We start from the raw sequence: 15,372 nt of genomic DNA, 5'->3' as shown, positions 1-15,372 counted from the left end.
TTGGGATCCCTCATGAATTTAAAAGACACCCATTTAGAATGGTAATCCACAACAGTTAAGATAAACCTAAAACCTTGGTTCAAACCACCAACCGGCCCCAAAAAGTCTATTCCAAGTTTTTCCCAGGAATTTTTTGGAAATTTAACTGGAGATAAAGGAGAATTAGCTGTGCGTAATGATTTTTCAGCATGAGAACACTCAATACAATTGTTCAATAATGTTTCAACAGAAATATCCATTCTAGGCCACCAGTAATGCAACCTTAGTCTTTTCTTTGTACTAGTAATTCCCCCATGCCCCTTGTGAGCCAAAGCAATTACTTTATTTCTAATGAACATAGGAGGAATAAGTAAGGACCCCCTCATAACAAGATTTTCTTCAAGACTCAATTCATCCTTGATTTTGGAAAAAGGAATCATTTCCTTGTCAATTTGACTTTCTCTTGGCCACCCATCAGATACAAATTTCTTCAAAAGTATTTGAGGAGTATCTTTTGCCAAAGCATGTAACCCATCTGATTTAGAGATGACTCCTTCCGTTAACCTTAAACCTTCAACCAAGCTTACTACGACTTCTTTATCATCAAGAAAGGTATCACCTTCTGAAACATTTAAATAACACCTTGATAAAAAATCTGCTTTAAAATGTATTCCTCCATGAATATGTCTCATTATAAAATTGAAATCATATAGTTTTGAGAATAGGCGAACCAATCTAGGACTTGCGTTTCTTAGTCCTTTATCATTGCAAATAAAGATAAGAGGCTTGTGATCAGAAATAAGTATAAACTCTCTGCCCCATACATAAGTGGAAAAATGTTTAACACCCCATACACAAGCCAGAGATTCTTTCTCAATAGTACTGTAGTTTTTTTCTGAGGAAGAAAGCTGTCTAGACGCAAAAGCAACAATATTTTCATTGCCATTATCCATTTGACTGAGTATAGCACCCAGTCCAGCCTTACTAGCATCTACAGTAATGTAGGAGGTAAGTGCTTCATTAAAAGGCTTAAGTGCGGGAGCACTTATGATCAAATCTTTTAATTTTTCAAAGGCTGTATTTTGTTCATTTTCCCACACAAATTTAACTTTGTTCCTTGTTAAAAGTTCACTGACAGGGGCAAAGTTCTGGACAAACCTTGAATAAAACTCACTCAACCCTAAAAATGACCTCAATTGATCGTTGTTGGAGGGTTGAGCACACTCTCGAATGGCCTTAAGTAGATCTTGTTTAGGACTGATGCCTTCCTGTGAAATAACATGACCTAAATATTCCACCTGATCAAGTAAAAATTTGCATTTTTATTTCTTGACAGTCATTCCATATTTGTTCAAAATGCCTAATACCTGATCCAACTTGACAAGGTGTTCTTGAACAGTATTGGTGGAAATTAATATGTCGTCTTGATACGCCAACACATCCTTAACATTACCAAAAAGCTGAGACATCAATTTTTGAAAAACTGAGGCCGCTGAGGCCAGACCAAAGGGTAGTCTTAAAAATCTAAAAGGACCAAATGGAGTATTAAAAGCAGTTAAATCCCTAGACTCATAATTCAGCTCAATTTGATGGTACGCCGCTCTTAAATCTATCGTTGAAAAAACTTTCGTACCTTTAAGTTGAGCAAGCATGTCTTGAATTCGAGGCAAGGGAAAACAGTCAATCTGGATATTCTTGTTTAGCGATCTGAGATCAATGCAGAGCCTAATTTCGTCACAATTCTTTTTAAGAGCGACGACAATTGGAGAAATCCATAAGGAGGAATTGATTTGTTCAATCACAGCTTCGTTGCATAACTGATCAAGATGACATTTCAGTTTATCTCTAATACTTAGAGGAACTTGTCTAACCTTATGAATTATAGGAATAGCACCCGGTTTTAATATTATTGTATGTTCAAATCCTTTGACTGAACCTAATTTGTCCGAAAAAACACCCTGATGTTTGTTAATAATAGTGTCTAACGAAGAGAGATCAATGGTTATAGAATTAATACTCTCAGAACGATCTAAAGAAATAGGATTATCAGTACCTGGTCTTAATATCATTTTAAATGTTCCTGGGTCCTTCAAACCTAAAATATTATAACCTTTTTTAGCAATATAAACCTTAGAGTCAATCGTTCTATCTTCAAAAGTGAGATTATCCACAAAATACCCCATCATCTCAATTTGTTGCCCATTGAAAGCCACTGTATGTATATCAGGTGATATTAAATCAACCCCTCTCCATTCTTTAAAAAAGAAAACATCTGAAAGAATGGTAACCGGAGATCCAGAATCAACTGTAACGCTCACTGGAACATTACCAATTTTTACATCACATACTGGATCAGCACTATCCGAATCTTGTTGTGAACTAATCATATCAACAGATAGCAATATTTTCTTAACAGAATTTTCTCCCCCTATTCAAATTTACTTCATTGGAGATCTCAGTTTCAACATTTGGACTTAAACTTACAAACTGAAGTAAAATGTCCAATTTTCTTACAATTGGTACATTGCTTCTTTAAAGCTGGACATGTAGGAGAATTAGCAAGATGAGATTTTGAACCACATCTAAAATATTGAAGGGACTTGTCAGACTTTTTCCATTCACTTTTGTTAAAAGTCTTTTCCTTTTCTCGATGTGTTGCAGAATGTGAAGTTTGTTGTGACACCTTATTTACCGTTTCTGAAGTGGAAAGGTTTATTATTACCAAGCTCTTTAGAAGCCGAAACTGATCTTTCAATACCTCTTGCTATTTCCAAAGTCTCAATGAGTGAAGAATTCCTACAACACAGAATTCTCTTTTGAACTTCATTAGAGTGGCAATTAACGACTAATTGATCTCTCAAGTATTGATCAATAGGACCTTCAAATTCACAAGAAGCAGCTAGCACTCTTAATTCTGCCAAGAAGGTGTCAATACTCTCATGTTCCGTTTGTTTTCGAGTATAAAACTTGTGTCTCTCAACAATAATGCTTGGTTCCTCCGTATATTCATTCCAATCGTCAGAGGGTGGGCGAATAATTTTGGGTTGATGATCAAAAATCCTCTGACCCTCTGCACCTAAAGCATTATATAACATAGCATTTTTCCGAACAGGAGGAAATTTAACACCGTCAATAGCTATGATATAACTGTTGAAAGACTTATACCACTGAGGCCATTTTAGGACAACCAGGTTCTGCAAGAAAAGGAGCAGGAAGAATCGCTGTTTGAATTGCCATGACAATTAAGTGTGTTCAGAATGTAAAAGAAAATAATAATCAACTTTAAAGTACTGTGGCTAAGTGAATATGTGTAAAACCAGCAGGAAATAAATACAGCTCAATGTAAAATATCAAATGCATCAAGTTATAAATATTATTCAGTTAAAAATATCAACTCTAACATTTTTAATTAGCTTTATCTATCGGCGTAATAAAATATCAAATATCAAATGCATCAAGTCATAAATACTATTCAGTTTAAAATATCAACTCTGAAATCATTACTTAGCTGTGCCTATCAGCGTGATGAAAGGCACGATGACTGTGAAGAAACACCCAAAATCGTTGCAGCTGTGCACATCAGCGAAGGTAATGCACAATTGAATATAAAACCCAAACGCTAATATTTCTTCTTTTAAATACGAGTTTGTAAGCTGTGCGCATCTGCGTAAAATGAAAACGAGCAGGAAACTCGAGTTGACAGCCGTTGCCAGGATACCATCAAATAGCCGTCAAGTTACGTGATGAGATAAGCACTGAGCGATGACGTTGCCATGCACCGTAGCGTGAAGACGTAGACCGATGCAACAACAAAGATATGGCTGCAAGGAGGATGACGAAGACTCCGCAGAGAGGATTCCGAGGGGGCTGGTTGAAAGAAGACGTCAGAAAATTCCAAACAGAGCCAGAAAGCTTTCAGCGAAAATTTAAATGTCGCTCTGAGTTACTTGATGTCCGGCTGTTTTTCTTGGAAGATTTAAACATCACATTAAGTTGAACGAAATTAACTCATTGCTGTGCAGATCACAAGTTAATCAAAGTAGCAATACATGACAGTTTTGAAGAAAACTGCAAGAACTGGGTACACAAGAAGTCGCTAAACAAAAGAGCAAAAATCGATGAAAAATTCATGGAGATAAGTCATTAATTTTAAGAAGTGCTATTTCTATGAGCCTGCATCGAAACAGTTTAATAAATTAAGTTAGAGAATAAAGCAAAGCTTCCAGCAGAGCTTATAAGTAATATTTTTAAAAACAATTAATAATATGCAGCGAAGCTCCCAATAGGAAATAGATGAATAGATTGACTTATCTTGCTTAGTTTAGACTCAGAGTAAACAATCTGAAGCAGTTTCCATGAAATAACTGTTGATGAGAAGACACTGTAGTCTGGCAGTTCCTCAAAAATCTTGAAAATCTTCAAAATTATTGAATGTGGGTTCAATGAGCGCTGTCTTGACCACCTCGTCGCCAAATTTATGTTACATCCAGAAAAGACAGGTTCAACAAAGTAGGTTGAAAGATGATTTATTCTCAGGAATAAGTACAGCACTCAAATTGCCAGAGTGTCAATCTGTCAAGCTCCAGACTTCAATTGACCAGCAGGAGCCCCAACATTCCAATATTGCTAAGCAACTAGAACATAGTTAACAAATGCATAAAGCAATGGTTCTTGAAGGACATAAACATTTGCAATAACCAAGATAAACAGTAAAGCAAATAAACTAAAGTAATTAAACTAAATCATAGGATATAAGAGCTTCATGTCACCTAATGGATCTAAGATTACTCCAGCTGTACCAGATGCATCAATCACGATGTCTCCCAAGCATCTCAGGTGGACCTAGGGCCTCATGGAAAGGAGAGTGGTGATGCAGAATCTGCCTATGCATGGCCTATCTTCTTTCAGTGCCTCCAGTGATTGAATTGACATACTTTGCTTAATCTCCATATGTTTTGTTTTTCTCTACCATCAAGTACATCATGGTGTGGTAACAACACTGCCAGAAATGGTGGCAGAGCAGGCAGGCACCGTAGAGTGACTGCTCTGCCACCCATCATATCTGGCAGGGTTAAGTTCAAGAAAAGTCGCCATGGAAATGAGGACGGCCCTTCACCAAAAGTTAAAGATAGTGTCCCCGACATGCTTGGAAATGCTCATGGCATGCCACAAAGACTAAACTTGTGGGAACTGACAATGTTACACCATTTGTTGCTGATGGTATTTCTACTAGACTGGTCACCACTAAAGTGGATTCTCCTATCGAGCCTGCCAGCGACGTGTACAGTTGAGGAGCAACACCAACTGTCACACTATGACAAACTCAAAATGCATGAGAATTTGCACCACCAGCTTATCAGTGTGATGAACGACATCGATCAGCCACACTAGTGTGTGGATATTCTGCTAGCTAAACTCAGAATCATTATACCTACAGATATTCTCAAACTCTTTGGTTTCCCTCCCTGGAATCATTCTCAGCGCTGAAAGGGCATTCCTATAGAGAGCCCGTTTCTCAGCAGGGTCTCGCAAAGGCAACACCTCTATCAGGGACCGCAACAGCAGGTAGTCGAAGCAGGGTTCCACTCTTTAGGCTCAGTACTGAACTGGCTCCCCCTTCCAAAACACTTTCAGACCAGGAAGTCAGACACTGTCACTTAGTCACCTGGCCAGTCACATTCAGATATCATACATGCTCACAGTGAAGCCCTACTGCACAGGTTCTCTTCCAACATCCGGTTGTTAGAGAAATGCTACTTTTATCCCACTCTTCTGGGCCATGTCATTGCATTGTCATTGGTGGGTACAGCAGCAGTCAGACATTCCAGGCGCTCTCACCTACTATTTCAAGCATCTTATTTGTGCGTAGTGCAGCAGGCCAAATGCCCGGGATGGCAGGGGTGAAAGCTACCCGTCTCAAATCAGATGTCAGCCTACAACCTACTTTTTTTGAATGACGTATCATAGGATTTCATTACAGCCAGTTATCAATGAATCTGTAGAAATTCTTTTTTTTTCAGACAGGTGCTTCAGATTAAAAATCAAAACTAATAACAACCCAAGCAGATGGCATGTCATCCGCTTGTGCCCACTGGTTTAAATGACTTTGGGCCATACTGGATCCAGTAGGGAAACCCAGTGCCGCGAGGCAGTGGGGTATTAGTGGTCAATAGTAAGTATGAAAGGATAACTTATCAGTGCCTGATGTGTAACCTGGGAATTTTCGGCCTGATCCCATTGCTAGGGTCCAACACTGTGCTGGGATAGGAGTAACCCAGCACCTAAAAGTACAGTCCATCTAATGGATCAAAGAGGTTGGGTGACTCGAGTTCCTTGTGACAGAATCTTTTACTTGCACCTCCAACCTATTCATCAGAATACCACTGATGCTCTGTGACTTGTCCTATTAAAAGATGCTAGTGAGCCCTTGTTGTTTATCCTACAAAAAGATACCAATGATTCCTTTTGGAATGTCCAACGTTGAATTCTCCCCTTTGAGATATATCATTCTTCTATAGTACAAATTGAAGACGTGCGACGTGTATTTTTCAGAACTTATCTACAGTATTACTGGTGAAGGGATAAAGGGAAAAAACAAACAACATAAATATGGTATATGTTTTAAAATTCCTGTTAGAACGTAGATTTAAAAAGTAAAGTACATTTTGACCAATAAATATCTTCAACCAAGAACTCTATATTTTACCGAGTAAAGATGTCTAGTTCTGTGGACATACAGTGACATCAGAGTTATCTGCTGCACACCAATGCTAGCACATGATTAAATGAACAACGGAGGCGCTTTCTGGAGAGTGTGGCTAAATTGATTTCAACATGTGTAGTGAAGAGGTAACCTACTGTAACTTTTCCAAATTCCTAGGTATTCACCAGGCTCTACTGCAAGGTGCAGAGTGAAGAATGCAGTCAATGCATTTGATTGATGAACAGGCTTTGATGTAATTGCAAATTCCATTTGTGGTCAATGCTGACGGAATCAGAGGCTCGTTAGGTCCTTATAGATTACATGCCTGGTCTATGTGCTAGCAATTGAAATGGGAGAATATGGTGCGGAAACCATTTCCTTGTTGTTGATATTATAGAGCTACAGTAAAGTAGTGTTGTTAAAACGAGAACTCGTAGATGTGCTAAGAAAGTTCCAGGGGTTTGAGGCAGAGCCATCATTTTGCTCTCCATCAGTGATTCTGATAAACCTGCACGTTACAAAAGTACCAAAATTAACATTATCAAGTTGTTGAACGAACACGTACTACAGAAACAGTGCACTATCTCTATCCAAATGTTTAAGGTGAATTTGCTATATGAAATGCATACCAGCAGGAAACATGTTTTCCATTGGAAATAAACAAGCAGTGGCGTAGGAAGGGGGGTGCAGTGGGTGCTGTCCGCCCCGGGTGCCATCACTGATGGGGGTGCAACATGGCAACAATATGTGTTTTAAACACATATTGTTGCCATTTTGTCAAGCCGGGGGTGACAAGTGTCATCACTGAGGGGGGTGACAAAATGATAAAGATATGTGTTTGAACACATATTTTTGCCGCACCGGGTACCACCTGACCTTGCTACCCCACTGTAAACAAGTTTGCTTATCTTTCTTACTCAAGAGTAAAGATGTTCCCTTTGACTCTATAAACTGTACATGCCTGCCTCCTTCCAATCAGAGGTCTGGCAGGACCTCAATTGTTATTTTTGGCACATACAGTGCTACGGCTGATGCTGGGACTACTTTGCTAAACTTTAATAGAAAAAAGAGTTCCTATAGGAGCCTGTGTGTTTATTTCCATATGGTGCCTATATGTATCACTAGCTTACCCGTCGCGTGTTGCTGCGATCTCCGAAGAAAGGAAATTCAAGAAAACTCGTTATAACATTCAATTTAAATTGTGTCATTTTTATTTAAACTTATTCATTTTAATATGGAAAACATTTCAAAGTGTCGTTTTAATTCTATTTATTTTTTCGAGTGCTTGTGGATACACGATTTTTTGTTTTTCCGTCTGGTGCGTACATCAGTATTCGAAAGATTATGAGGGCCCTGGGGGGCAGATATTTAAAACATTTGTATGCCAGAAACCTTCGAAGGAGAGTACTCAACAACTTCTCAAAGTTTCCTGGCGATCGGATGAATGCTGTTTTAATTCTATTTATGATATAGAGTCAAAATATCGAGTTTTTATTATCGACTAGACATAATATCGAGTCAAAAATATAGAATAGACATAATATCGACTAGACAGAATATAGACTACCAAAATATTGACTAGAAAATTTTAATATCGAATAAAATGGACATAATATCGAATCAAAAATATAGAATGGACATAATATTGACTAGACAGAATATAGACAACAAAAATATTGATTTTAGGGTGAATTAATAATAATTTTTAATATTTGTGTAATATAATTCTGTAGCGGGTTGTGGGTTTATAGGGGAATAGGGTGGGAAGTAATTTAATTATAATTAATTAAATATGTTATTTTATTTATTTGTATTTATTTAAAATTAATTGCCAATTAATTAATAATTGGTAATTAATAAAAATATAATTGGTCATTAATTTTAATTGATTAATTGATAAATATGTTAATTTTAGTATTTTGTTTTCTGTAGCGGGTTGTGGGTTTATAGGGGAATAGGGTGGGAATTAATTTAATTATAATTAATTAAATATGTTATTTTATTTATTGGTATTTATTTAAAATTAATTGTCAATTAATCATTAATTGGTAATTAATTAAAATATAATTGTAATTAATTTAATTGATTAATTGATAAATATGTTAATTTTAGTAATTTATTTTCTGTAGCGGGTTGTGGGTTTATAGGGGAAAACGGTGGGCAGTAATTTAATTATAATTAATTAAATATGTTATTTTATTTATTGGTATTTATTTAGAATTAATTGTTAATTAATTATTCATTGGTAATTAATTAAAATATAATTTGTAATTTATTGTAATTGATTAATTGATAAATATGTTACTTTTATTACATTATTTTCTGTAGTGGGTTGTGTGTTTATAGGGGAATAGATTGGGAAGTAATTTAATAGTAAGTAATTACATTTTTTAAATATTTTTATTTGTGTCTAATTTTTAATTATTTTATATTGTAAATTAATTTATTGGTAATTGGTAAATAATTAGTATTAGTAGGTAATTTTTATTATTAGTTAATTATAATTTGTAATTTTAATTGATTAATTAATATATTTTTTATAAAATTGTCAAATATTTTAATTAACTTGTAATTGGTATTAATATTTATGTTGTTTATATTTATATATGAAGTATTTACTTTCCCTAATATTGCACACACTGGAGTGGGAATAGTAATTTTTAACCCTACGCTATCCAACGCTTTCCCTACTGTTGCACTCTCTGGAGTAGGAATAGTAATTTTTACCCCTACGCTATCCAACACTTTCCCTACTGTTGCGCTCTCTGGAGTTGGAATAGTAATTTTTACCCCTACGCTATCCAACGCTTTCCCTACTGTTGCGCTCTCTGGATTTGGAATAGTAATTTTTACCCCTACGCTATCCAACGCTTTCCCTACTGTTGCACTCACTGGAGTGGGAATTGTAATTGTTATCCCTACGCTATCCAGCGCTTTCCCTACTGTTGCATTCTCTGGAGTAGGAATAGTAATTTTTATCCCTACGCTATCCAACGCTTTCCCTACTGTTGCACTCACTGGAGTGGGAATAGTAATTTTTACCCCTACGCTATCCAACTCTTTCTTTACTGTTGCACTCTCTGGAGTGGGAATAGTTATTTTTACCCCTACGCTATCCAACGCTTTTCCTACTGTTGCACTCTCTGGAGTTGGAATAGTAATTTTTATCCCTACGCTATCCAACGCATTCAATCAATCAATCAGTCAATCAATCATGCCATTTGTATAGCGCACTACTCACCCGGGAGGGTCTCAAGGCGCTTGGGGGGAGGGGTATGCTACTGCTCGAACAGCCAGGTCTTGAGTTGTTTCCTGAAGGCGAGATGGTCCTGGGTCAGCCGAAGGTGGATGGGGAGGGAGTTCCAAGTCTTGGCAGCCAGGTAAGAGAAGGATCTTCCTCCGGCGGTGGCTCTTCGGATTCGTGGTACGGCTGCGAGGGCGAGGCTGGTGGACCGTAGCTGGCGGGTGGGCGTGTAGAAGGTTAGGCGGTCGTTGAGGTACTTGGGGCCCAGGTCGTGGAGAGACTTGTGTGCGTGGGTGAGGAGCCGGAACGTGATCCTCTTGTCGACGGGGAGCCAGTGTTGCGCTCTCTGGAGTTGGAATAATAATGTTTACCCCTACGCTATCCAACGCTTTCCCTACTATTGCACTCACTGGAGTGGGAATAGTAATTTTGATCCCTACGCTATCCAACACTTTCCCTACTGTTGCACTCTCTGGAGTAGGAATAGTAATTTTTATCCCTACGCTATCCAATGCTTTACCTACTGTTGCACTCACTAGAGTGGGAATAGTAATTTTTACCCCTACGCTATCCAACGCTTTCCCTACTGTTGCACTCACTGGAGTGGGAATTGTAATTTTTATCCCTACGCTATCCAGCGCTTTCCCTACTGTTGCATTCTCTGGAGTAGGAATAGTAATTTTTATCCCTACGCTATCCAACGCTTTCCCTACTGTTGCACTCACTGGAGTGGGAATAGTAATCTTTACCCCTACGCTATCCAACTCTTTCTTTACTGTTGCACTCTCTGGAGTGGGAATAGTTATTTTTACCCCTACGCTATCCAACGCTTTTCCTAATGTTGCACTCTCTGGAGTTGGAATAGTAATTTTTATCCCTACGCTATCCAACGCATTCAATCAATCAATCAATCAATCAATCATGCCATTTGTATAGCGCACTACTCACCCGGGAGGGTCTCAAGGCGCTTGGGGGGAGGGGTATGCTACTGCTCGAACAGCCAGGTCTTGAGTTGTTTCCTGAAGGCGAGATGGTCCTGGGTCAGCCGAAGGTGGATGGGGAGGGAGTTCCAAGTCTTGGCAGCCAGGTAAGAGAAGGATCTTCCTCCGGCGGTGGCTCTTCGGATTCGTGGTACGGCTGCGAGGGCGAGGCTGGTGGACCGTAGCTGGCGGGTGGGCGTGTAGAAGGTCAGGCGGTCGTTGAGGTACTTGGGGCCCAGGTCGTGGAGAGACTTGTGTGCGTGGGTGAGGAGCCGGAACGTGATCCTCTTGTCGACGGGGAGCCAGTGTTGCGCTCTCTGGAGTTGGAATAATAATGTTTACCCCTACGCTATCCAACGCTTTCCCTACTATTGCACTCACTGGAGTGGGAATAGTAATTTTGATCCCTACGCTATCCAACACTTTCCCTACTGTTGCACTCTCTGGAGTAGGAATAGTAATTTTTATCCCTACGCTATCCAATGCTTTACCTACTGTTGCACTCACTAGAGTGGGAATAGTAATTTTTACCCCTACGCTATCCAACGCTTTCCCTACTGTTGCACTCACTGGAGTGGGAATTGTAATTTTTATCCCTACGCTATCCAGCGCTTTCCCTACTGTTGCATTCTCTGGAGTAGGAATAGTAATTTTTATCCCTACGCTATCCAACGCTTTCCCTACTTTTGCACTCACTGGAGTGGGAATAGTAATTTTGACCCCTACGCTATCCAACTCTTTCTTTACTGTTGCACTCTCTGGAGTGGGAATAGTTATTTTTACCCCTATGCTATCCAATGCTTTCCCTACTGTTGCGCTCTCTGGAGTGGGAATAGTAAATTTTAACCCTACGCTATCCAACGCTTTCCCTACTGTTGCTCTCTCTGGAGTGGTAATAGTAATTTTTACCCTCCCACTATCCAACGCTTGCCCTACTGTTGCACTCTCTGGAGTTGGAATAATAATTTTTACCCCTTCACTATCCAACGCTTTCCCTACTGTTGCACTCACTGGAGTGGGAATACTAATTTTTACCCCTATGCTATCCAATGCTTTCCCTACTGTTGCGCTCACTGGAGTGGGAATAGTCATTTTTACCCCTACGCTAGCCAACGCTTTCCCTACTGTTGCGCTCTCTGGAGTGGGAATAGTAAATTTAACCCTCTCGCTATCCTTCAGAAAAAATATTGTTTATGTTTTGTTAATAATATGTATATATGTATATATATATATATATATATATATATATATATATGTGTGTGTGTGTGTGTTTTAAAATTAAATATGTTTTTTTAAAGTTACATTAATTATTTATCAATTTTAAGTTTATTTAAGCATTTTAAGTATGTTTATATTCATTATATTTATTATTATATTAGTTTTAAATTAATTTTAAGATATTTAAAAAATTCGATATTTTGACTGTCTATATTTTTTCCTATCGATATTTTGGAGTCGATATTTTTTGTACTTGCCTGTTTGTAGAATGGAAGTCGATATTCTGGCATTTGATATTTTTACCTCGATATTTTGGCAAGTCTATATTTTGACTGTCGATATTCTGTCAGTGATCCCTATTTATTTATTCGAGTGCTTGTGGATACACGATTTTTTGTTTTTCCGTCTTGTGCGTACATCAGTATTCGAAAGATTATGAGGGCCCTGGGGGGCCGATATTTAAAAAGAATTATGCCGGAAACCTTCGCGGGAGTGTACTCAACAACTTCCCAGAGTTTCCTGGCGATCGGATGAATGCTGTTTTAATTCTATTTATTTATTTGAGTGCTTGTGCATACACGATTTTTTGTTTTTCCGTCTTGTGCGTACATCAGTATTCGAAAGATTATGAGGGCCCTGGGGGGCCGATATTTAAAACATTGCATGCCAGAAACCTTCACGGGATGGTACTCAACAACTTCCCAAAGTTTCATGGCGATAGGATGAATGGTGTTTTAATCTATTTATTTATTCGAGTGCTTGTGGATACACGGTTTGTTGTTTTTCCGTCTGGTGCGTACATCAGTATTCGAAAGATTATGAGGGCCCTGGGGGGCCGATATTTAAAAACAAATTATGCCAGAAACCTTTGCGGGAGTGTACTCAACAACTTCCCAAAGTTTCATGGCGATCGGATGAATGGTGTAGTAATGCATAAAGGACAAACAGACAGACAGACAGATAGACATACATTTGTTTTTATATATATATAGATATGGGTTTATTACAGGAAGATCAAGTGATCCATACCTTGTTGTGTGGCTAAGTGGACTAATGCATCTCTGCCAAGGATCTGTTTCACATGTTTGAAGCCCATAGGTACTCCAGGTATTTCTTCCTTCCAAGGTGGATAAAATGAGTACCATTAAGTTGGTTAACACCATATATCTGCTATTTCAGCACCAAGAAACCTATGTTATGTATAATGAAAAATGGATAGATTAGGATTTGGGTAACAGAGTATTACAGGATTCTTATAATAGTTCATCAAGAAAGATGGTAAAGCTCACTAGCACTGCAGTAACACCTCAAGGTCAGATGATAACACCACAAAAGTCCTAGGCCACCTGTCACTAGCAAAACTACCGGGGTCGGACTGGCCCATAGGGCAATCTGGCAGTACCTGCAGGACGTGCGTGGACTTGTTTTTTGGCAGTTCGTGTGCCTGTTTTATTGTCTGGTGAGCCAATTTATACTGTTTACTTCCCTGATATTTCTACAAATATTGCCTGGAGCAGGCACAGCGGCATGAAGTTTCCCATACCTTACAAAACACCTATACAGCTCGTCTTTCTTAAAAAAATTCAGACTGCCTCGATTTGCATATGCGGGCCACATTTTTAGCTGTCTGATTTAAAAATGCGGGTCACTTTTTTTCGCTGTCTGACTCGTTAATAGGGGGCAATTTTTGATTTTGGTGTTCATGTCTATTTTCTGTCCCAGTCGGACCCGGAATACTGCCCTGTATTAAACTATCTAACAACGATCCTTTGATTTTCATGTGACCTGTTTCGTTTCCCATTTGATCCCAATGGTCCAATGGTGTTTGAGAGGTTCAGGTGATGGAAAGCAGTACTCAGACCCGACTCTGTGAAGCAGCTGGATGAAGGGCTTTACTAAGAAAAAGATGGTTCAATGCGAATGTTCAGAAGCATTTAATGCATTCTAAAGCACGTCCCTGATTGATGTATGAGAGCGTGGAGTCGGTGCTCATTGGACGTTATTGTAGTTTTATGTACTTTTTTCTTTTGTATGATGTTAAGTTGTTTACATTTTCTAATTGATATTGATGTTTTCGAAACGTGGATCTTGTGGGGGAAATCACAGGAAAGTGGATTTGGCCTGCCAAGGTCCTTTTAGGAAACTTTCCCACAATTTCCCTATATTGATTGAAAACAAAATGTGATGTTTTCCCTTGCTGTGGTAATTATACTAATTAGGATATCTGTTGCGATGTTTTAGTGGTGCTGCGGCTCAGATATAGAGATGGAACACATGAACAGAGACAGTGTGAGATGTTTCCAGTTCCCCCAGGGCACTTGGAATCGTGATGCAGAATTCAGAATCCTCTACAGTGCAAATGAGGAACCACTTACTAGACATTTTGGAATAAGATCAATGGAGAACCAGCTCTTCCCCTTGGTCATATTTAGTACTTCTTTTATGTGGGGGGTTTGTTTTTCTGCTGGCTGCGCATCCCTGGATGCATTCACAGAAGACCAAAACTTCATTAATCCCAGACACTTCCTCACATCTCCATGTATTTTACAACTCTTGAAAGAAATGAAAAAAACATGCACGCATACTGTTCACATACTAACTAAACACATTAATATGTGGTTCAGCTGAGTGCAGGGTTTCTTAAACAATGTCTAAGGGCCATATTTAGAGTTTAGCAGACAGGGGACTTTGTCAAAACGTGGAGAATGTCTCAACAGTCGTATTGAGAGTACCTTTGGCTATAAACAGGCCCGCTAGAATTATGCAGCAGGGAGGAACAAATTATGTGGCTGGGTTCACTAAATTATGCGACACATTTTCTGACAGTATCACTTCACTATTTTGTAATTTTGACTCATGCTAATACTGTCTGGGCAAAGATTTCAACTCATTAGTACCAGTTCAACAACCACATACAGGGCCGGACTGGGCGTAGCGGGCGGCAGGCATTTCCCCAATGGGCCGGAGGGCTGAGAGCAGGTTTTGTTCCTGTGGAGACCGGTTTTGTTACAGAGGTTTGACTTTACAGCAGTGCTGCAATATCAGCCCCCTGTAACAAAAGCGGGAGCACTGCGTTTTGCTAGCACCCCTCCCCCACCCCCGCTCCCAGTGCCAGTTGCTGTTCCCAGTCCGGCCCTGACCACATACAATACTAAGCCACTGAAGGATGGCCAGTCAACTTTTGCGAAGGGTTTCCACTGTGTGGGAACACATGTTGTGACGTTTTCAGTAACGTTTGATCTATTTAC

Source organism: Lissotriton helveticus, chromosome 10 (assembly GCF_964261635.1).
Source record: "Lissotriton helveticus chromosome 10, aLisHel1.1, whole genome shotgun sequence".
In the NCBI taxonomy this organism is placed as follows: Eukaryota; Metazoa; Chordata; class Amphibia; order Caudata; family Salamandridae; genus Lissotriton; species Lissotriton helveticus.
Note: the sequence above shows the minus strand (reverse complement) of the source record.